This window comes from Hylobates moloch, unplaced genomic scaffold, assembly GCF_009828535.3.
Source record: "Hylobates moloch isolate HMO894 unplaced genomic scaffold, HMol_V3 SCAFFOLD_6, whole genome shotgun sequence".
NCBI lineage: Eukaryota > Metazoa > Chordata > Mammalia > Primates > Hylobatidae > Hylobates > Hylobates moloch.
Genome location: NW_026652281.1, coordinates 3,893,232 through 3,915,820, shown reverse-complemented (window position 1 = coordinate 3,915,820; position 22,589 = coordinate 3,893,232). Strand labels below are relative to the sequence as shown.

Below are 22,589 nucleotides of genomic sequence, written 5' to 3'. Positions count from 1 at the left end.
CCTGCCGTTAAGTCCAGGCAAGTTCGATATGCTGTTCAGTTTTCAAAGCTGTGTCCATTTATAATTTTATTTTATCCTTGTAAATCCATCCTGAGCTGAGGGAGCTAATCGGCCTTCGTGTGAGGGTGCCTGAAGATGTTTTGGGCATTTTTATTTTATTCTCAACTCTAATTCGAGGAGGGAAGAGTTGGCCTTTTCACCTAACATCTGTTATATCCCTCTCACACTCCTTAATACTCTGTCTCCCAGGAGTGGCCTCATGCCAGACCCTCCAGAATCCAAGGCCCCTTGGTGATGCATTCACCCAGGGTGAGAGAAGCCCCTAACCAAGGTGACAGGTAAGGGAGCCACATCGCCAGGCCACCACCTGCCCCACCCCCCGCCATCCTGATCGCTAGGAGTCTTTGTATACCCCACCAAGCTTGGAAGCTGAAATCTCAGTTTGTGACAAAGCTTACAGAGACCACACTAAATAGGAAGTCTTCACTTTTCTGAGCATATTGGAGACCTAAGAGGCCGAGAAGAGGAGCATTGGAGGAATTTCTGAAGAGAAGGCAGAGGAAGGAAGCAGGGGGCCAGGGAAGGGGGAACAAGTGTCCAGGATGTCACCTTCCTGGTTCAAAGTCTGAGAGAGTGCCTAAGGGAAAACTGCCTTCTAAGGGCAGCATTGTAGGCAAATGCTGCTTTCTTTTCCCATCTCAGCCACCCCAGAGCCCTCGGAATCCTGGTTCTTGTGTTCTGCAGTAGGTTTGTCCAATCCTGGGTCATGAAGCACTGCTGAGTGGGGACATCGATTTAGCCAGCTGCAGCCAAATTATGAAAAGTAAATACACTTAGAAAAATGAAATAGACCAGCACTGCCAAACTCTAATATCCATAATCATGCTGCCAGGGGAGCTTGTTAAAATGCAGGTTGACACCGTGCAGGTCTGCAGTGGGGCCCTGGATTCTGCATTTCCAACTCAGATGATTCTGAAGCCACTGGTCCAGGGACCACACTTTGAGTAGCGAAGGACAAGGTGTTAAGCTGGACCAGACTGGGACAAAATGTTTCAGCATGCAATGCGCGTCAGATCACATCTAGTTGTTTGAGCATTTACTTCAAATGGATGTGTGTACCTGTGTGGGTACCGTGTTGACATGCGTGCTCTTGTAACGGAATGTGGTTCAAAACACTGAACTAGAAGTAGGACTCAAGTCAAAGGAAGACACGCTCAGGTGGCCTCTGACTATGCATCATTTTGACTAGATTTTAAACATGAAGACGTCCAACAGGAACATACTTCTTATCTAGTCCCACGTTGCTTCCAATACGAAGATTTGAACCTGTGCCATTTCCTGTGGCAAGGGCTTACACAGAGGGGTGAGAAGGGCATATCTATTTTGGATTCTCATTTCAAAACCTCCCAATATCATCGAAATCAACTGGCACAAACAGAGCGCCTGGGAGTTTCTTTCATAGAAATGGCCAAGTTCGTCTATCAATGGAGCACACGCGAGCCGGGCGGAAGAACGCGCCAATGGCCGCTCCATCAACTCTGGCAGATGTGTACATTACGCCTTTTGATCTCAGAGGATGCTGTATTTAGATGACATAATATGCTTTTGGTTATCTTTCTTGAAGGTAGAAGGGGACGTAAGCAGATATCCACTTTTGCAAGATAAAATTAGCACCTCTTTGCTGGAAGATAAACATTTCGGCAGGAAAGCCCTGATTAAAGTACAAAGCAGCCGGGGGGTATTAGGCTGCACCCCTTTGAGCGAAATTCCTATTTATAATAAAAGGAAATAACATTGGTATGACATAGGGCAACAAAGAGAAGCCACCTACCACAGCCTCAAAGAAATAGCATTGTCATTGCAGGCTTTCTGGAAAGTTCCACTATGATTTGGTTCCACAAAGGCCAACACTGGGGTTTAGGGGAGGAAAGGGGAGAGGGAGGCATTCCGTTGGTCTAGACCCTTTCTGCTCCCATGCTTCAGGGCTGCAGGAACAGTTGTGTGGTTTGCTGACTACACAGGGCAGCCTGGCTGGGGCGGGGAGTTGGGGTAGCTCTGAAGCCATTCACCCCAATGGAGAGCCCGGTCTGCCTGCAGAGGGACACTGTTTTGATCATTCTGGCAAAGGCACCTGGTGGGCTCACCAAGGCAGTCCTTCTATTCCTCTAAGATACCTCTGCCCACTCCTATTTCTGTGCTGTGTCCACAGAGACGCATGTTCCCCAGAATGATGTTCCCTCTCAGTAGCCACTCATGGAACAGTGGATAGGAAAATCCCCGGTCTCACTTGCAGCCGGGAAGACAGTCTAGCAGTGCACGTTGTTCCAGACTCTTCATCTTTCTCCACTGGATGGCCGTCTTTCAAAATCGCAGCACGCTAGCGCCAGGAAGCTGCCTAAACTGTGTTTGCTGAAACTTGCAGAAATTCCCAGCAGCTTTCTAGCTCCTTACTTCTTCCTTTCTGCAGGAGGCATGTAAGGGAGTCCAGTTATTCATTCAACAGATATTTATGGCTGTTTGTTACGTACCAGGCACTGCCAGTGCTGAAGGTCCATGGTGGTGAGGCATTGGCGAGCCCTGTCCTCACCGCCTGGCAGAGATGGCAGGCCAGGTGTGGTGAGGGCCATGGGAAGGGGATTTCACAACACAACAACCCTCGAGACTCTGGGGTTTGGCCTCTGCATGCATCCAAGGGATGAATCAGAGGCATCCAGATAATGAGGGGAGACCGACGGAGAGGAACCTGCATGTGCAGTGTCTCAGAACAGGTGGCTTGAGGGTAGATCTGCTTGGCCAGGCTCCACAGATGGGAGAAGGCTGGTGTGGGAGCCAGGACCCAGCATTCGGAGCCCTGTAGAACACACGGGTACCACACATCCCAGTTCGCCTGTTACACGTCCCAAGTTTGCGACTGTTGTTCCACTGTGATTATTGGCAACATCCCCCTGGACTCTCAAAAGTGTCCAAGTTGGAGCAGCGAACCATACAGACACTCTAGGAAGGATTTAATAAGCAAGAAGATGACATATTTGTGCTTGTTGATGAAAGCACTCAGGCTGCCCTGCAAGAATGGCTCAGAGTCAGGGAGGGTGGATGGGGAAAAAAATGGCCATTGACCAGGGTAACGGCTTTGAGGGAAAAGATATAATTAGAGCTTTGGGAGATTCCTAGACACTGGTTCTGAACTGATACTAATTCTAGGAGACCTAAAAAGTCACTGGGTTTACCAATATGACCAGGGGCTTATGGAAGCTGACTGATCTGTGGAGTTCTAGCTTAGGTCTCTCCTAGTGTGGGCGTGGCAGGTCCCTGAACCTGTCCTCTGGTTCTTTCCTCAGTGCTAGGGTGCATCATCGGAATAGACACACCCAATAGCTGGCGGATGATGGGGAGAAAAAGGGGGCTTGTCGGGCAATTTCTGGTTACAGTTGATTACAGCGATTGTGATTCCAGGCTGCTCTTCACTTATGCACGGTCCTGGGTTACCTGAGAGTAGGGACTGTCCAGAAGGGGCTGCCTGCCATTTTCAGAATCCCCTTCAGGTTTGGGCTCACTGGTGGACTTGCACAGGCCTTGTGTTAACCCTTTGTTTCTCCTACTTGGGAGCTCCCGCAGCACCCAGCTAAAAGGGGCTCCAAAATTATAAAGATGCATGGATTATAAAGATGCATGGGTTATAAAGATGCATGGATTATAAAGATGCATGGGTTATAAACATGCATGGATTATAAAGATGCATGGGTTGTAAAGATGCGTGGATTATAAAGATGCATGGGTTATAAAGATGCATGGGTTATAAAGATGCGTGGGTTGTAAAGATGCGTGGATTATAAAGATGCATGGGCTGTAAAGATGCCTGGATTATAAAGATGCATGAGTTATAAAGATGCATGGATTATAATGAAGCCTGAACTTGTTGACATCTTCCATAACAGTGAGGGCCGACATGGCCTAGAGGTCATGCTGCTATTTTATGGTTCACACCTCTGAAGAGGGCAAGGACTTGGCCTGAGCCCACACTTCCTGCTTTAGAGGGCCCTCCCCACCCTGCATTCAGGCCCCCAAAGCTCCTCATCCATCCTGGCTTTGCAGCCATTTATACCTTGATGTGAATTTCTGTTCTAGCATTTCCATTCCTCTTGGGGGCAGGTGCATTTTTAGGGATCACGTTTTGTGGTGAAACATTGCAGTTAGGCAGAGACAAGAGACGCTTTTGGGGTTTGCCTGTGATAACATGGATTTCCGCTGCTGTCCTTCTCGGAGGATCACTGAGCCTTTGGCCGTCAGTTCTTCAGGCTGCCCGGGGCTGCGGTGGCTGCGCCTGCTCCTCTAGGGAGGATCCCAGGGACTTACCTCCCTATATCTGACATCCCCTCCTTGACTGTGAGTCTCTTTTGATGACAGACACGTTCCGTGAAACCAATTCTCTGTTCAGCCTTCCTGTCATCACCTGTGTGGCTCTTCCGAATGCAGCCTCTGTTTAGCTCATCTGCAAAAACAGTCCCTCCACCCCCACCCCATGTTCCCTCTTCCAAATGAAAATTTTTTTTCATTTTTGAGAAATAGATTTGATATTTGATACATCAAAGAGAGGAGGAAAAGTTTTGATGTAATTTCTACTTTACAGTCAGGACAGATTTTAATCACATCTTTGTGAGCCTTATTTAGGGGCTTGGCATAATTCATCTGGGGCTACTTCAAGGATTCTTTTTGCTTAAAACCTCCAAGATCTTCCCTGCTTAGAGGGAATATTCCCTGCAGGCTTTTAAGTGTCACCTGATCCACTTCAGCACTTAATCCAGCCCACAGCAGATTCAGACAAGCACTGGAAAGATAGTAGTGTGCCCCTGTGCTCTGTGAGATTCAACAGAAATGCAATACTAAACCTCCAAAAATGTAAGAAAAGCCAGCAGAGAGCAGAGGATCATAATTGCATTTTGCAGTCATCATGTTTCGTGTGTTGATTTGCTTTATTGGTTCATCTTCTGTTACTTACTCCTTCTGTTAATTGTTTTCTGTTTTTATGCCTTTTCAGTCATCTTCTTTGTAAGATACAGTAGTCCCCCTTTGTCCTCGAGGGAGGTGTTCAAGACCCCCAGTGGATGCTTGCAAGTGTGGATAGTATGGAACTCTGTGTATGCTAGGGTTTTCCTGTACGTCCCCACGATAAAGTTTAATTTATAACTGAGGCACAATACGAGAGTAAGAACAATGAATAATCATAAAATAGAACAGTAACAGTATACTGCAGTAAAAGTTATGTGACTGAATTCCTCTCTCTCTGTCTCTCTCCCTCTCTCTCTCTCTCAGCGTCTTATTGTACTGTGCTCACCTATTTTCAGACCCCCATTGACCCAGGGTAACTGAAACCTCGGAAAGCAAAACTGCAGATAGGCGAGGACTACTGTAGATTTATCTTTCTTGGCTTTTAATTTTTTCTTTCTTTTAATTTTTACTTAATTGTAAGTTGCAATTAAAATGCAACTTACATACAGGAATAGGGTACAGAGTACACAAACCTTAAATGTATACCTTGAAGATTGTCACATATGTGGACACCCAGAGGGTCCTCCCTGTAAATCCTGCACCCACCTCAGAATACTATCCCAGAGATGGCCACACTTCCAATTTCGACTCTCAGTGTATTTGGAAAAACACCAGATTCCTAAATCGTGTTCTTGACATGGATGCCCTCACCTGCTGGTATCGGTTAACTCTCTCCTCTGGACAATCTGCTATGGTCTGAAGCCTTCCTGTGACCTTCCAGGATCCCAGACAGCGGGGCTCACTTGAACGCACCCCATTTTCCAGCCTTCCCAGACCGGCTTCTGTCTTTTGGGATAAATTCAAGGTGTCACTGAGTCCTCTCTCAGCCTCTTCTTCAGCAGCCTTGGCTCTCACCACTGCTGAGGCAGAACTTCAATGCCAGGCCTCTGCTTAACTGTTATTGGCCAAACAGTATCATACGATTGATAGGGACCTCAATATGATAGGGACCTCAAGATAGGGACCTCTACCCATCCATGTCAATCTTGAATTATAACTGGAGTCCGGCTGGGCATGGTGGCTCACACCTGTAATCTCAGCACTTTGGAAGGATGAGGTGCGAGGATTGCTTGAGGCCGGGAGGAAAAAGCCAGGTGTGGTGGGCCATGCCTGTGGTCCCAGCTACTTGGGAGGCTGAGGTGGGAGGATTGCTTGAGCTCAGGAGTTCAAGGCTGCAATGAGCTGTGATCATCACGCCACTGGGTGGAGAGTCTGGATGACAGAGTGAGACGGTCTGAAAGGGAAAAAAAGAAAAAACAAAGAAGCCTGAAGGTGAGAGTCTGAAGATGGACTTCCTAAGTCTCTTAGTCCCTGCAAACTTCGCATCAGTGATGGCAAATTCACAGTGTTCACCACCGCCTTCCTCCCGGCAGACATCACCTGTCCCTCCTTCGGCTCCCTCCTGCCCAGGCTCGACAAAGCATCTAAATCACCAGTTTTCAGCCTCAGCTGCACATTAGGGTCACATGGGAGCTTTGAAGAAATCCCGGTACCGGGGTCCCGCTCCCAAATATTCTAATTCAGTCAGCCGGGGGTGCAACCTACCTAGGAGGTTTTTAAACCCCACCCCCCAGCCCCCACTCGGTGATTCTAAAGTATAGTAAAAGTTAGGATCTGTTGCTCCAAATCCTTCTCAAACAAGACTTCAGGAAGCCACTACCACAAACAGACGAAAACCGTGTCCTTTCTGTTCTAAGCCCCAGCCACCCTGTGTGGTTCCAGGACCAGTGACTCTGGCCTCCCTGGTGCTAGTTACCGATGAGACCCTCAGCCCCATCCAGAATGGCTGAATCTGAACCTGCCCTTTAGTCAGATCCCCAGGGGTTCTGAGCATGCCGCTGGGCTGGAGGAATTCCAAGGCCCCTGGCAGCCCTCACTCTGTGATTTCGGCTCCGTGAGCTCCCTCCACCACGAATGCATGGGGGTTTTAAGAGATGATGCAGCTCAGGGACTGGCTGTTTTTATATTAATATGGCCATTTGTGTGTTTCCCTTTTTTTTTAAGGTTTGTTGTTAATTAATTAGCAGACATGTTTTCTCTGTATTATCTGTAAACAATTCCCTTAATTCTAATCCCAGTTATCCATAAAGCTATTCTCCCCAAAGAACTTGCGACAATTAAAAAAAATCTTCATGAACTCCACTTCCCAGTAAAAGTTCATGCAGATTCAAGTCAGAGGCAAAGACCCATCCGTGGGGTCATTTCCACTGAACTTTGACCTATAGGTGACTGCCTGAGTGTAGGTTGTTTCTTTATCTGAGGGGAAGCTCCTTAATAAGTGACACTGAGCTCTATCAAGGATCATCCGGTGTGGATAGCCTTCGACTCTCATCACTACTGGGAATCTGTCCCAATGAAATAACCCAAAATATGGTCAAAAGCTCTACAGGGGAAATATTTCCGTAACAGAGATCAATTTAAGAACGTGAATGCCCAACAATAGGGAGGAAGATGGTTTTGTGTTAGAATATTGTTCACCACTTTAAAATACTTCTGTAAAACTGCTTTGAGGTTCCAACTACGTGTATATGGCAAGAAATTCACAGAAAAAGTTGAGGAAGAAAAAATAGAAGACATTAATAAAAGATAGTATCACAGAAAAGAACTCAACCACAATCCTGCCACTCTGTTTTTCAAGTTTTTTATATTTGCAAAATGTTAATATTTTAATTATGAATGTATAGATGCTTTAAATATAAGAATACCCTAATGTCACTGGGAACGGCATGTTTGTTTATATTACAGTGATTTTTCAGTGATTGAAGATTTTATTTAGTAATTAAAGGAAGAAGGTAGGAAGAAAACGTACGGACAATCCTGTTTCCTGATGGCAGAGTTTCCTCCGTGTATCACCATGCCAAATCACTGCGTCTGTGATTTATTTTTTTCTAGCTTTTCTTATTATGGGGCAGCCACCCCATTTTTAAGAGTTATTGCTGTCCACACAATCAAGTATTTTCCTTCTGTTGCTTGAGTTAAATAGCGATCTGCTAATCCGTAATTTATTGAGAATTGCAAGCCAGCACTTTGCCCGTGTCTGCCCGTGCTTTTGCAGACAGGGAAACTAGATCCAGAGAGGGCAAGCTACTTGCCTGAGCAAACACAGCTCGCAGGGGGCAGACACAGGATTTGAACCAGCTCTCAAGCCCCCAGCTGTGCTGCCCAGCTTCCGTGGTAGGGCAGGCGGCTGGCTGTCGGGAGGGCCTTGAGGCCTTGAGTTGAGTGGCTTCAGGGCTGTTGATTGTTCCTGCGGCTCATGGTACAACCATCAGCTTGATGTTTGAAGGGTGAGGGCGGGGGCACTTTGAAAAGAGTGGAGGAAAGCATCCAGAGGGATCTGCCTTTTAAGAGATGCAATAGAAACTAGAGGGCAGCCAGGGTGGCTGAAAGGCTGGTGGGTGGCCAGCAAGCCAGCCGGGTGTTCGGTTCCACCCTCAGATGACATTGTATATAGGACACAGACTCGGCAGCGAGGCCTGGAGCTGTCTTTGGGGCTCTGCACATGGCCTCCCTGGGAGGGCTGGTGGACCTGGCAATGCATCCCCTTCCTGCGGGCATCTGCGGATCATCTTCTGCTCGCTGGGGACAGGTCAGCTGGTCTGAGTCCTGGCTGCTGGGGACCGCACGATACTGCCCTCAGCCACCTTGCCATCCAGGCATTTGAGAACATGGACAGAGTTCTCAGACGGATTCCTGGAGCAAACCTTGCAGTCATGACCTGGTCAGTGAGACGAATGAGCTTTTGGCAGGTGGGCGGCCAGCCCAGACCACATGCACAGCACCTTGTGTTTTCTGGGCACGTCCAATGGGACATGCACTTTTCAGGCCCTATTTTATGCAATCCCAACAAAAAATCCATGAGGTAGGGACCATTGCTCTCCCCAATTTATAGAAGAGCAAACTAAGGCTCAGAATGGTTCCTTCACCCAGGTGGCAGTCTGGGCTGTGACCCCCGGCAGTGTGACCTGGGCTCTCAATGCTGATGTTTATCTCCTGTTTTTCCAGCCCTGCCAGTGGACAGCCTGGCTTGGGCTCCTGACTCTGACACTTTGTCACTCTCCAGCAGCCTGGTCTTCAGCGATGGGCTGGCCTCTGTCTGCCTCAGTTTCCTCATCTACAAAATGAAGCTAATAATAGTCCCTCCTCCTGGGTTGTTGTGGGGGTCAAATGAGTCTTTCCGCGTATGATGATATAACAGGAGTAGAAAACTCCTGGCATCTGGCAATAACTCCATAAAGGTGGTTATTAATACAATTATTATTATTTACTGTCGAGCCTCATCTGTTACGTTCTCCCCTTGTGAAACTGAATCTTCCTTTCCTTCCATCTCCTCTGATGTGAAATGTAGATAATGACAGTCGGCATCAATGTCACTGAGTGGACGGGACACAGAACACAGAAAGCCATTGTTTCAAATCTAAGTCTCCGCAGAAACCTCTGGGCCAGCGCATTTTTATTCTAAATAGTACTGCTGTCTTTAGATGCACTTCCTGGTCCTTATCTGGAGCATGATTCTCTCTGACAATAATCATGTAGCCAACATATTTAAAATTCAACATATTAGACAGCCTGGCTGTTGACACAACGAGGGATGTGTTTGTAAGTACTGGTATTTAGTGGTGAAACTGGGGGAAAATACTAAGTGAAGCTTAGCGATTCTCTTGTTATAAAAGAAAAGGAAATTGCCTTCCGTTTAGGCTGAAGCAGTTTTCGGACCGTGGGAAGGGGGCAGCTCAGTAGTGAGTTCTTTTTCAGATCGTATTGGCTTAGGAGTTGTTACATCCAAGTTGTGACTTCAGAACAAAAGAAACTGAACTTGCGTTTTGCCAAGTTTAAGTTGGTGTCGCCTGGTTCCAACAGGTCCCAAGGAGAAGTGGTGCTTGCATTTGGCCCCCGTGACCTCTGTGTTCCCCAACGGGGGCTGTGGTCCACAGTGGGAAGCTCAGGGGCTGGGGCAGGAGCAGAGAACATCCAGATGACCGTGCGTGCCGCCGTCCACTGGGCTTTCTCATTAACCCGTGGTCACACCGTCCAATTCATCAAAGAAAACTGAAGCAAGGGGACGGAACCAGCACATGCACGGGTGCAGGGGAACTCCTGGCTTTGCTAATTAGGGTTCTCTTCCCATCTCAGTTAGATTCTGCCGTCTGAGCAGAAAAGCTAAGAGGGAAGCTGGGATTTTCCAGCCAAGCCCGCCTCACAGGCCGACGCGTGTTCACTCCTAAGCATGTGGTGTAAACAAGAGTCATTGTCTGTTTGGTGGTGGGATTCCTCCTCAGAAAGCTTGCTGTGGTGCCACCAGGGAAGCTGGAGGGGATTTAAGCCCCTCCGAAATCGAGCTGCAGATGTTGCCTTGAACTGGGCGCTGCTGTTTCTTTGCTGGGAAAGGTTTTCTTCCTTGAGCGGCTGATCTCTTCCTTCATCAGAATTATCAAGGTTCTGGTCAGCCAGTTCCTCTCCAAAACCACAGCCATTTTCAGGAGACAAAAGCAGCCTCGGTTTATAAGGGGCCACTGAATGGCTTTATGGCATACTTGGGAATTACAAATGTCAAATCAAACAACATGAAATTGTGCCCTTCTTTTGTGTGCGTTCATTAGAAGGACTTGGAAAACCAAATAATGAGGTATCGGTATTTGTTTTTTATACAGAAACAATATTGAAAAAAAGGCCCCTCGATGAATTCGTAAATTAAGGCAAGGAGATGCTTACTTAAAATGTTGAAAGCCCCCACAGATCTAATACTCCAAACCAAAAATTATATGCAGCACTGATAGTAGATTTTTTCATCCTATCTAAATATGAAAAAGTATTGTATATTATATTGACATTTAGGCTAAATCTTTCCCTTATAAGGTGTTTGACATAAACAGCTTTTATTATGTAACTCTTCAATAGAAGGCATACACACATTTCTTAACAGTCCCAGCTGCTATTGTTATCACTGGAGGCATGCAACTGGAATCCCAACTTCCAATATCAAATTTTAGCACAAACCCTATAAAATGTATCTTGTCAGAATGTGCCAGAACCGCTAAGCTCTTTTCGGCTGAACAAATTGCAGCTGGTGTCCTTAAAGGTCGAGAATCAACTTGCTGTATCCTCAGGGTTTAGGCAGCAAATTGGTCCCAGTTTTCACCCTGCCGCAGGGCTGGCTGGGGAGGGCAGGGGTTTAGATTAGCCGTGGCCTAGGCCGTTTGACGGGGTGACACGAGCCTGCAGGGCCGAGTCCAAGGCACGGAGATAGGACCAACCGTCAGGAATGCGAGGAATGTTTTTCTTCGGACTCTATCGAGGCACACAGACAGACCATGGGGATTCTGTCTGCAGTGACAGCCTTAACATTTGCCAGAGCCCTGGACGGCTGCAGAAATGGCATTGCCCACCCTGCAAGTGAGAAGGTAACGTTTATTTTTGTATTTTTTTCTCTGTCTCCCATATACAGACTGTAGAAAGACCACCAAGTGTGGACCATTTTTTTTTTCCACCATGATGTACAATTCACATTTGTTAATAAAAAAAAGTGCCCGAGGTCATCCACCTAGACTTTTTTTTTCTTAAACAGGAAACAGGTTTCAGATGTTTATATGTTGAAAAGTAAGGCTACTAATCTGTTTAGCCATTTAGCAGGCCCTGGCTAACTCTCTCGTACCTTTTAATGTTCAGACCCTATAGAATGACATTAATTTTTATCCCTCTTGTTATTTAGAATTAAAAAAAAAAAAAACAGAAAAACACTTTCAATAGTCACCTGCTTTTTTGGGACAGTTCCAGTGGAGGTTAAAATAAATGAATCTGGTGGTTTCATTCAATTGTGCTCTTAGCTGCACCGGTGCTGTGCGGTGGGTTTGAGTATTCAATACTCTTCAGCAATTCTTTAAAATAGAGCGTGGTCTCGTGTATTTTCATGTGTCTGTATCCACAAGTGGGTATCTGTTGAAGCAACATATTTAGATGAACAGTGAAGGTTCACAAATGCACATACTTACTCCGTCTATAGCAAGGGTGGGAATTGGTCTGTTCAGTACTTTTCTTTCGATTTTCTTTGGGTCAGTGTGATGTTTTTCACGTTTCTTCTTGATGTTTGGCTGTGCTAGGTAACAGAGAAAAAGCATTTCCCAGGGAGCCTATGATCGCTTGAAAGGGCTTCAACTTGATGCTTGGAAATAAAAAATTTTGTTTTATTTCTGCCATTTTTTTCCTCATCCCAGGACCAGTAATTTTAAACAGTTGTTGGTGGTACAAACGTTTCCCTGTTTAGTGCGGCAAATCAATGCTATTTTTACCCTCTTGGGGAGGTTTACATATCTATAGTCCAGGGAGAAAAGAGCACAAATGGGAAGTTTGGATGCTTTTGAAGGGAATTTGTTAGTATTCAAATCGTTGGCATAAAGGACTATTTTAAACATAGAGTTCAAAGCAGAAGGAATAATACTATTTGCTAAAGCTGGATCAAATGGTTCCCCCTTCTTAACCCACCTGCGTTTGACCAAATGCTTTATGTTTACCGATCTTGCAAGGGTGCAAAAGAACTATTCTTGGAGAATTTCATTAGGGAGAGAAAACCAGCTAAGTTGAAAGGAGCTCTTAAAATTTCAGCATCAGTATTTTCAGGATTGGTAAAAAAGTTAGTTTCAGGATCAGTAAAAAGTTATTTGCAAAAATTAAACATAGACAAAGAATCATCTTTTACTTCACTACAAGAATCCTTCCCTCGCTCTCGTGTGTGTGTGTGTGTGTGTGTGTGTGTGTGTGTGTGTGTAGAGAGAGAGAGTTCTTTGAGGCAAAAAATACATTTTCTTGCTTTTTCATCAGCGTACCAGAAGTGGCTGGAGAAAAGATGAGTACAAGTGTAAAAATGGATATGTTAATAAATGTCCAAACGCCTTTAAATGGAGGTGAGATGGATATGATAAAACAAATTTTAAAATATATGTTTTTTTTTTAATCAAACAAAAAGGCAATTTTTAGTGTCTTGGGGCATGTTTTAATTCAGCATTCAAATTATGCCAGGCATAGGCGTCAGGGACTCCCCGTGGAAACCCAGCTACAAAACAATAATACCGTCACCTGCGTTGAAATGTGAGCAAAAATAATAGAGTGGTTATCTCGAGAAAGCGGCTCCTGAAAAATGCCTCCCTTAAAATGGAAGCACCCGGCAGAGGCTGATCTGTGGGGCTGGGGAGAAATGGAGCAATCGCCATCACTCCAGGCTCGTCTGTGAATCCCAAATTCCATTAAGAAAAGAAACTGCTTAGCAAGACCCCTTTGAAAGCCCCGGGGTGCTAAAGGAGCAGAAGGAAAGCCCGGCTTAGCATCCACACGGCCACCAAAGCTCGGAGGGCAGGGACTGCCGGGAGGATCTGATCTGATGGGTGGATCCATGAGAGAGCAGGGCAACTGCACTTAATGCCCATTTCTCCAACACGGACAGGGCACCGGGGAACATGGCTAATGTGGTCACTCAGCCTTCCTTTGTGGAATCACAGGAGAGGAGCCTGCTTTGGGCCAGCGTTTACAAAAACTGTCTTTTTGGCCCCTGGACCCTGATGAATAGAAAAACGCCGCAGTCTACAAGCCCACTACAATCACCGCGTCAGCTCAGAGCCGAGATGCTTCCCAAATGAACACCTGGATGGTGTAAATCACCCCGACCGTAAACACTTCAGGCCAGGACGCAGGCTGCAGGCGGGGTGGGGTGGCATCCTCCCACCCGGCTGGGGTCCATAAACCAGGCGCTGGCCCTGCGCTAATAAATGCTCCTTTCACAGCAAAAGACCCCTCCTCCCAGGCTGGGATCACAGTCCCTGTAGAGAGGGTGCTCAGATAACCGACAGCGTTTCTCCCACCCTCACCACTGTCCGACTTACCCCGGGCTGGTATCAGGGAGTGTTGTCAGGCGTTTATGCCCTTATGAATGGCTTTACGATACCTCGAGAGGGGGACCAGGGCCACGGGCTTCATGGTGGCTATTTTCTGAAGGTGGCATGAGAAGATAAAACCAAATTCAAGGTTTGCTTTTTAAATATCATGCTAGTAAAATCAGAATAGTAATGACGGGAACCAAAGGATCGATCTGACGTGTTCCTAAGGTTAGTGGAATCTACGGTGGCATTCCCTCTTGTAAAACACATTGAACTCAAATATTAAAATAACTCTCCCTCTTCTTGCTCGTGTCTCAAAATCCTTGACTGCTAATGGATGACCACCCATTTGGTGTATACAATTCTTATAAAAATCCCCGAATAGGGGAAAAGCAGAGGGTAGAAAGCAGAATAGATCTAGAAAAAGAACACCTTGGGAATTTCTTTGCAGTCGGATGCTCTACTTTAAAAAATAAAGTCTCTCCGTATAATTATCCAGTTAGGAGGAGTCTTTTAAATGATATCTTTTGTCTTCAGCCAGACAGATGTGAGGACGTACAATGTAAACGTTATGCAGCAGCTTTGGGAGAGGCTTTTTATGGCTCTGTTTCTTTCCACTCACAGCACAGACTCGAGAAATGTAGGGAACTCGAGAGCAGCCACTCGGCCCCAGGATCAACCCAGCACCGAAGAAAAACAGCCAGGAGAAATTATTTTTCAGCCTGAAATGAAGCCGGGATCAAATGGTTGCTGATCAGAGCAAATATTTAAATTGGAAAAGTCAAATTGAGCATTATTAAATAAAGCTTGTTTAATATGTCTCAAACAGAAAATGTCTTTTGAAGAGCATTTTAAACCCGATATTAAAATCTGGCCGAGCGCATGTCCCGGGGCGTAACTGGTGAGCACAGGAATTTGGATCCTTGCAAAAAGTGTGGTATTCTCCCTTCACAAGGTATTTTTTTCCCCAATGTGTAAAATGAAAGCAGAAAGGTTTTTAGGTAGCCATTTAAAACTGTTCATGCAACATAATAAATATAAGACAATTGACCCGTGTTTTAATGTTTATCCGTAAGACGAAGTGCAGCCCGGCTGGTGCAGTGACGCAGGCGGCTTGCTGGAGCCGAGAACACCCACGTGTGGGCTGATGTTTTCCCACCACGGTGCAGTGGGTTAGCAACTGACCCGTGCTCCCACCAAACCGAAAACCACTCTCTAATGGGCTTTACGGTATTTACATTTTGAATTTTATTTATAGGACACCAGATGTCTATGTTCAAAAGAAAAAAAAATCATTTGGAATATAAAATCGCTTCCCTTCCCCACATTCGTTAGCTGAGGAGATATTTGCCTTCCCCCCTGCAATGCGGCAGTGTCCTGCAAGCCAGTTCTGAGCTGGGGTTTATGGTCTCCTTGGAGGTTAGGGAGGTGGGAGACTGAGCATTTATTCCCATTTTCTGTGTGACCACGGGCGTGCCTTTATTTCTGGGCCACGTTTTCTCCTGAGACTCTTTGCGTCTCTCAGTGACCACCCTCTTACTCATTAAACTCTTCTGACACAGAGGAACGGAGCTGGGCAGAAGCTCAAAGCTAGACCTTAAGAAAACTGCTTAAGATCTTACCCAAAAGCCGCAGCGTCCGGCTGTGAGCTGGGGCAAGCAGATGACTATGTCTTTCCTCCTTCATCCCTGAAAGTGGTCTTAGAATAAAAGTGCTTCAAAAACACAAGTGGATATTTTTATTCACTTCTTTACTGTTTTCATTGTCAAATAACTTCAGAACATGCGAACCCAACAAGTCACACAGCCCAACAGCCCTCCCCTGACTGATCTGCCTGAAACTGCCAGTCACGTCTCATCTCCAAATCACACAGAAGATTCACGCAGCACCAGAGCTTCTCCCCTCTTCGCAGGTCTCTAGCCCAGATTCACTCGTAACACTGAACCTGTCCCAGGGCCCGTCCAGGAGATTGCCTCCCCTCCCCACAACACAGATAGATGAGCAGCTTATTTTTCAGTCCAGACCCACTCCAGAGGTTCGGCCTGATTCCTTCCTGTAAGTCCTACCGGCCAGCGGTGAGGGCAGCACATGAGATCACCCTGCGGACGGACTTTAAAGTGCCGCAGAGAATGGTGGATAGGGAGCAGAGGCCACTGCAGAGCACTCTCTAGGGCCAGGTGTATTCCAGGTGCATTCTGCATGTCACCTCCATTAACCTCCAGAGGTGTCACACCCTCTCTTCTTAGTGAGGCTCCTAACCACTGTGCATACTGCCCGGAGGGACAGTGGCCCTGAAGAAGGACACCGAAAGCCTAGGGGTTGTGCAGCCACACCTGGCACCTGGCCGCTCCGGCTCCGAGGGCTCTAGAGAGAATCACCAGTCCCCAGGCTAAGTTCTGGCTCCCCCAACTTCTAGCTGAATTTCCATACCCACTTCCAAAGAAAACAGGCTAAGCATTCCTTCCTGATTTACTTTGAAGGTCCTTATGAGGCCAGAGGGGAAGGTGTAGTGGCAAGTGTGTGAGGACAGAAGCTATGAAAGTCTGAAGCCAGGGTGGGTGGGCTGTGTGTTTAACGCCCCTCCCAGGGCCTGGAGGCCAGAGCTGGAGGCCAGGCTTGAGAAGGGCCTAAGGGCTGCCTCAGTTAATCAATAAGAGCCCAGAGAAGCCTGTTTTTTCTTCCCTGCTGTGGCTGTGACAATCTTACACCTCTTGAGCATCAAAAGAGAGAAGCAGAGAGCCAGAGGAAGGTCATAGCTGCAGCACTCAGTTTGTTGCAGGCCTGGGACACCAGGAAGGGAAACCAGAAAGAGGGAGATGAAGGAGGTGAAGATGGGGCTCCAGGCAGGCAGATAAGAAAGCGGTGGAGTTGAAAAAGCTTTGGGGCTAGAGACCTGGGGAGAGGGGAGAAGCCCTGGTGCTGTTAACAGCCAGGCAGAGCTGAGAAGATGAGGCAGGGTCAAGGGAGGAGGCGGCAGGCGGTGCTCTCTGGAAAGCTCACGGATGAGGAGAGGCTGGGTGGGTGGCTGGGGGAGGTGGCAGGGATCTGCCCAATTCTCCTGTTGCTGGCACTCACTTCTGCTGCAGAGACCTTTGTCTCCTGCTGTTCCTAGCCCAAGGCTCTCATCCCAGGCCCAGCAGTTCATTCCCTAGAGAGTTTTACAGCACAGATGCCCCCCAGGGATTTAGAAGACCGTGAGGGCATGTGGCTTCTTTCTTTCTTTCCTTCCTTCCTTCCTTCCATCTTTGTTTTCTTTCCTTCCTTCCTTCCTTCCTTCCTTCCTTCCTTCCTTCCTTCCTTCCTTTTTACCAGCTCCCAGGTAATTCTGTGTGTAGCCAGGGGTTGAGAACGGCCCTAAGCCTAAACTTCTATATTCAAACTTAGGAAATACGCTTCCATTTAATGAACTGGAGACTTCTGAGGTTTTGTTTCTCTATCTTTAATTCCTGCTCCCTAAGGGTGCCCTGCGAGGATGGGGGCTCACCCTGGTCCAAGGGCCACAGCAGCCTGCGCGTAAAGCACCACTGCAGACTACTTGACAGCCGGGATGTGGCGTGAGCTGGGTAGGGGCGCTTGGGACTGATTCTTCGTGAAGCAGAAACGCTGTCAGCGTGAGAGAGGTTTCCAGGATGCTCGCCTCTGTTCTGTCCCCTTGTTTGTGGGTTGGGTCTGAAGGAAAGTGAAGCGGCCCCTGGTTATCTTGTGCTGGTCCCTACCCTAGCCCCAGGGCCTTGCTGTCCAAACCAAGAGCATGCACAGGACTGGCCCAAAAGCGACCTCAGGAACGCTCCCTCTCATCAGCCTGGGGCTCTCTTTCCTAGTAAATGCAGAAAGACAAAACAAAAGAGAAAACTTAAAAGCCTTCTGGGAAAAATTCAAACCTTGTTGAATTAAGATGAATTCCAGCTATTTGTTATAAGTATTTACAATGCTACATTGGCCCGCTTTTCTGTAAATCACAAACCTCTTCAATGACAGCTAACATACAAATATATTTGGAGAGAGAGAGAGAGGGAGAGAGAGGAGAGACAGAGAGAGGGGGAAAGAGAGAGAGAAAGATCTAGTGAGTCAGGCACCATTTCAGGAGCCTCACATCGGTTAATGTGTTTCACTGTATCCACCACACTATGGGGCAGGTATTTTTTGTGCCCATTTTACAGATGGGGTAAGTGAGGCCCAGAAGACTTGCCCCAAGGCGCACAGCTAGTAAGTACCAGAGCTCAGATTCGGCCCCTGACCTCTGCAGGGCAGTGGTGCTGAGAAGAGAGGAGGGTACCATTATTAAATTGGAAAACGTGATGATTATTTAAGAGAGTTTCTTAAGCGGTGTCCCTCAGAGCCACAGCCCCAGCCAGTTCTGCTGCTCTGGGAGTCACTTTTCCTTTCTGAGGCCTGAGTTTACTCTTCCATAGCTCGGATTCGCAGCGCCTGCTGTGGGGTGGCCCCACGATGTGGGGCCTGCTGCACCTCTCTCCCCTGTGCACCCGCCCAGGCCTCCAACACCGATTTCCTCCTCTATTCTTCCTGGTTCCTGAGCCCTGAGGGTTTGAATTGTGCGGAGCTAGGGTCTGTTTGTTCTCAGGGAAGAGGAGAAACCTTTCTGGAAATATCAAACCAGTTTTTGCTGGGACAACACATGAGGCTGGAGACAAAAACATGGCAACAAAACAAAAATTGGAGCAGGCTTAGAAAAGAAGTAGGACCCCGGCTGGCGAGGGAGGCCCTCTGTCTTCTGGATTCTGGCAATGAGGTGGACTTTCAGCTCCAGCTTTTCCCTAAGATGATAGGAGGACACACCGGCCCCTTGCTTTGCAAAGCTTTGGGGAGTCTCTGAATCCCAGACACCCCAGAGGACACGGTGCCTCGGTGCTTTTCCTTGGGGGAGATGATGGTTTGCACAGAGCCCGGCCCCAAAGCCAGCATCCCTGCAGCCTGTGTGGCCAGGGCAGGGTCCTGCCTCTCCAGGGGTAGGCAGGACTGGGCTGTAGCAACCCCTGTCCAGGAGGTGTCCTTTAGCCCCCTCCCTTCCACCAGCAACCTCTAGGTCCCAGAGACCCACCGCTCAACCTCAGCTCTAGGTGCTCCTGTCTTCTCAACTGTGAAGTGGGCCTCATCCTGCCTCTGAAGTGTGGCTATGGGGATTACCTGAGATAATGCTCGATGCTTATAAAAGTTCAGTACAGAGCCTTCCAGAACCCTCCAAAAGGTCATAACAATAAAAAACAAATAGCACATGGGGCCCTTGCTCATAAACATCTCCTCACACCAGCCGAAGGAGGTGGCCACCACCACACACCCATTTGTCAGATGTCAGCACTGAGGTCCAGGACAGTGATGTCCTTTGACCAAGGCCACAGGTGGAGCTGAGATCTGAACCCAGGCGGTCTGGCTCCAGGGCTGTTTGTTAACCATCAGCCTCTCCAGGCACTTGGCAGACGGGAGTCATTGTTACTATTTTGGCTTTGGTCAAAGATTTTTTTTTTAATTTTTAAAAAACGTTTTATGCTGAGATAATGGTAGATTCCTAGGCAGGTGTGAGGAGTAACACAGAGAGATCTCTGTACTCTTCACCCAGTTTCCCCCACCGGTAACATCTTTCATACCACAGTGCAGTGTTACTACCAGGATGCTGACCTTGATGCAACCCACTCGTGGGTTTAATATGTGTTTAGCATATTCAGGAAAAATGTTGAAAAAGAACCCAGAGCTAGGTGAAGCGCAGACGATGCTGTTCGGACCTACCCCTTCCACCCTATACCTCGTATTTGCAGGTATTTTCTGCACCACCTGACACCACTCTGAATCTCTGATATATACCTTCCCCCAGGAGAATGCAGGTTCCATTAAGCAGGTAGTTTTTGCCTGTTAGGGTCTATTTAATGGTGGAGAATCCGTATCCAGAAGGTCTGCAGCAACCTCAATTCTTGCCTCCTCAGAAGGAAGAATTCGACTGAGGGGCATAAAGCACAAGGAGAGACCAAGGCCAGTTTTAAAGCAGGAGTAAAAGCGTATTAGAAAGTTTCACAGCAAGAACGAAAGGAAGGAAAGAGAGTACGCTTGGAAGAGGGCCAAGTGGGTGACTTGAGAGATCGAGTGCATAGCTTGACCTTTTGACCTGGGGCTTTCCTACGTTGGCGTACTTCGGGGTCTTGCGTTACCTTTTTTTTTTTTTTTGAGATGGAGTCTTGCTCTGTCGCCCAGGCTGGAGTGCAGTGGCGCGATCTTGGCTCACTGCAAGCTCCGCCTCCCGGGTTCACACCATTCTCCTGCCTCAGCCTCCCAAGTAGCTGGGACTACAGGCACCTGCCACCACGCCCGGCTAATTTTTTGTATTTTTAGTAGAGATGGGGTTTCACCGTGTTAGCCAGGATGGTCTTGATCTCCTGACCTCATGATCCACCTACCTCGGCCTCCCAAAGTGCTGGGATTACAGGCGTGAGCCACTGCGCCCCGGCTGGTTTTGCGTTACTTCTAACTCCTGAGATCTTATTGGGAAGTAGCTGATCACCAGTTTCAGGTGTTTTCTATCTGCTAGGAGAAGGCCCGTCCCTGGCACCAGCTGTGACCAATTATGACTTTAGCGAGACAGTAACAACCACCTGACCATCAGCTGATGGTTGTCCGACACTCCTGGTGTGTGTGGGGGGGAGCCCTCTCTTGCCCCGCTCATACCTGACTAACTACCCACTGTAACAGCTTCACTGTCATATCTCCAGTGCCCAGAACCATGCCTGACATAGGAGGTTTTAGTAAATATTTTTAAATGGATGAATGAAGTTTGCTTACAGAATGGCTCCACCTTTCTGAGCTCCACTGAAAAATCTGTACAACAGGCCTAATACTCCCCATGGGCAGGGTGGTGGTGAGGACGAGGCCATGTGAGGTGTCCAGTGTCCAGGACACGGCGTCTGGCGGGGGCTGCACAGTCAGCAAGCTGCACATTCACCCTGAGTGCCCAGGAAAACCCCCTCGGTGTCTCCAGCCCTCTGTCGCGGCTCTCAGGGACCTCTGTGGTTTCTCAAACCTCTTAATGGCCTGTAATCTTTCATCAGTTAAGAGTATTGCTAATAAGATATTTGAGAACAATTTGCATCTCTTGAAAGAGACTGGATTTCTAGAGGGTGGCATAGGTTTAAGTACCATGCACGAAGTCTTCGCTAATTCTGCTGACTTGAAATAATAAACAGCTTAACACCCTCCATTGTTCTGGGGCCTAATGAAAAGCGAGTAGGCCTTCAGCCTGGGAAGGCTGCTAGGATTCAGGAGAACAGCTGGGAGCCGAGGCCTCAAAGCTGATGGCGCTTCGTTGCTCGTCTCCACAGGACAGGGAGTCAATACGTCTCATCAGAAGTGAGTACATTATTTCTCCCAGTCTTTCCAGCTTTCTGATTACAAGGAGAAAGTGTTCCTTCAATGCTATTCTGTCTTACACCTTTCTAGCAGGGGCTGCCTTTTCCTTTTAAGAAAAAGCAGGCCAGCTGTGGTGGTTCACGCCTATAATCCCAGTACTTTGGGAGGCTGAGGTAGGAGGGGCTGGGAGGATCACTTGAGCCCAGGAGTTCAAGACCAGTCTGGGCAACATAGCGAGACCCCCATCTCTCTAAAACAAAACAAAAAATAAAAGCCAAGGCCTTTGGAGTGGAAATGCCTCAGGCTACAGTATCGCTCGAATTCAATAATGTTAGTTTCTTTTCACTGAATATAATTTGTATGGTTATGTTGATGGGTGTTCCTTTCCCATTTACAATTTCCACAGAAAGTTTCCTTTTAAAAAGAAATACGTGGAGTACTCATGAACAGAAAGATGGCAACGATAGAAACTGCGTACTACCTGAGGGGAGGGAAAGAGGGGGCCAAGGGCTGACAAAATAACTGTTGAGTATTATGCTCAGTACCTGGGTGATAGGATCATTCAAACCGCAAACCTCAGCATCATGCAATATTTCCAGGAAACCAACTTGCACATATACCTGCTGAGTCTAAAATAAAAGTTTGTAAAAAAGATATTTATTAAATGAAACTTTTTTGAAAAGCAAATGATGCTGGGTGCGGTGGCTCACGCCTGTAATCCCGACACTTTGGGAAGCTGAGATGGGAGGATTGCTTGAGCCCAGGAGTTTGAGACCAACCTGGGCAACATAGAAAGACCTCGTTTCTACAAAAAAGTAAAAAAAATTAGCCAAGCATGGTGGAATGCATCTGTAGTCCTGGTTACTCAGGAGGTTGAGGGAGGAGGATTGCTTGAGGCTGGGAGGTGGAGGCTGCAGTGAGCCGTGATCACACCCCTGCACTCCAGACTGGGCAGCAGAGCAAGACCCTGCCTCAAAACAAATCAAAGGATAATAGATATCATTTATGTTTATAAATAAATTTTAAAAGTTTAAAAATTAAACTGAATTTAAGGAAAATTAAGCAGATAAACACAGGATAGCAAAGAGATGCAGCAAAAAGGTTGACAGTTTAGCAGAACTTGAATGATGAGGTTTCAGAAACACTGACCTAGAGATCTTCTGTCTTTACAGTGGGAAAAAGCAAGGCCCAGAGAGAGGGCAAGTGACTTGGTGGAGGCCGCCAGGAGGTCGGTGCCAGAGCACTCTCCAGGCCCTCACTCAGCTGAAGGTGGCCACGAGGTGGCCCAGGCATGGCTGTAATTGGCCGGGTGAGGGCAGAGCCCAGAGC

General features: G+C 47.4%; 1 long non-coding RNA gene across 1 annotated transcript; it reads left to right on the top strand.

Moving 5' to 3' along the window:
* The first annotated feature begins 11,215 nt into the window (after positions 1–11,215).
* Positions 11,216–14,743, top strand: LOC116470308 (uncharacterized). The gene is made up of 2 exons (XR_004248572.2): positions 11,216–11,447; positions 14,535–14,743. It is a non-coding gene; the product is annotated as an uncharacterized LOC116470308 (long non-coding RNA).
* Positions 14,744–22,589: the final 7,846 nt, after the last annotated feature.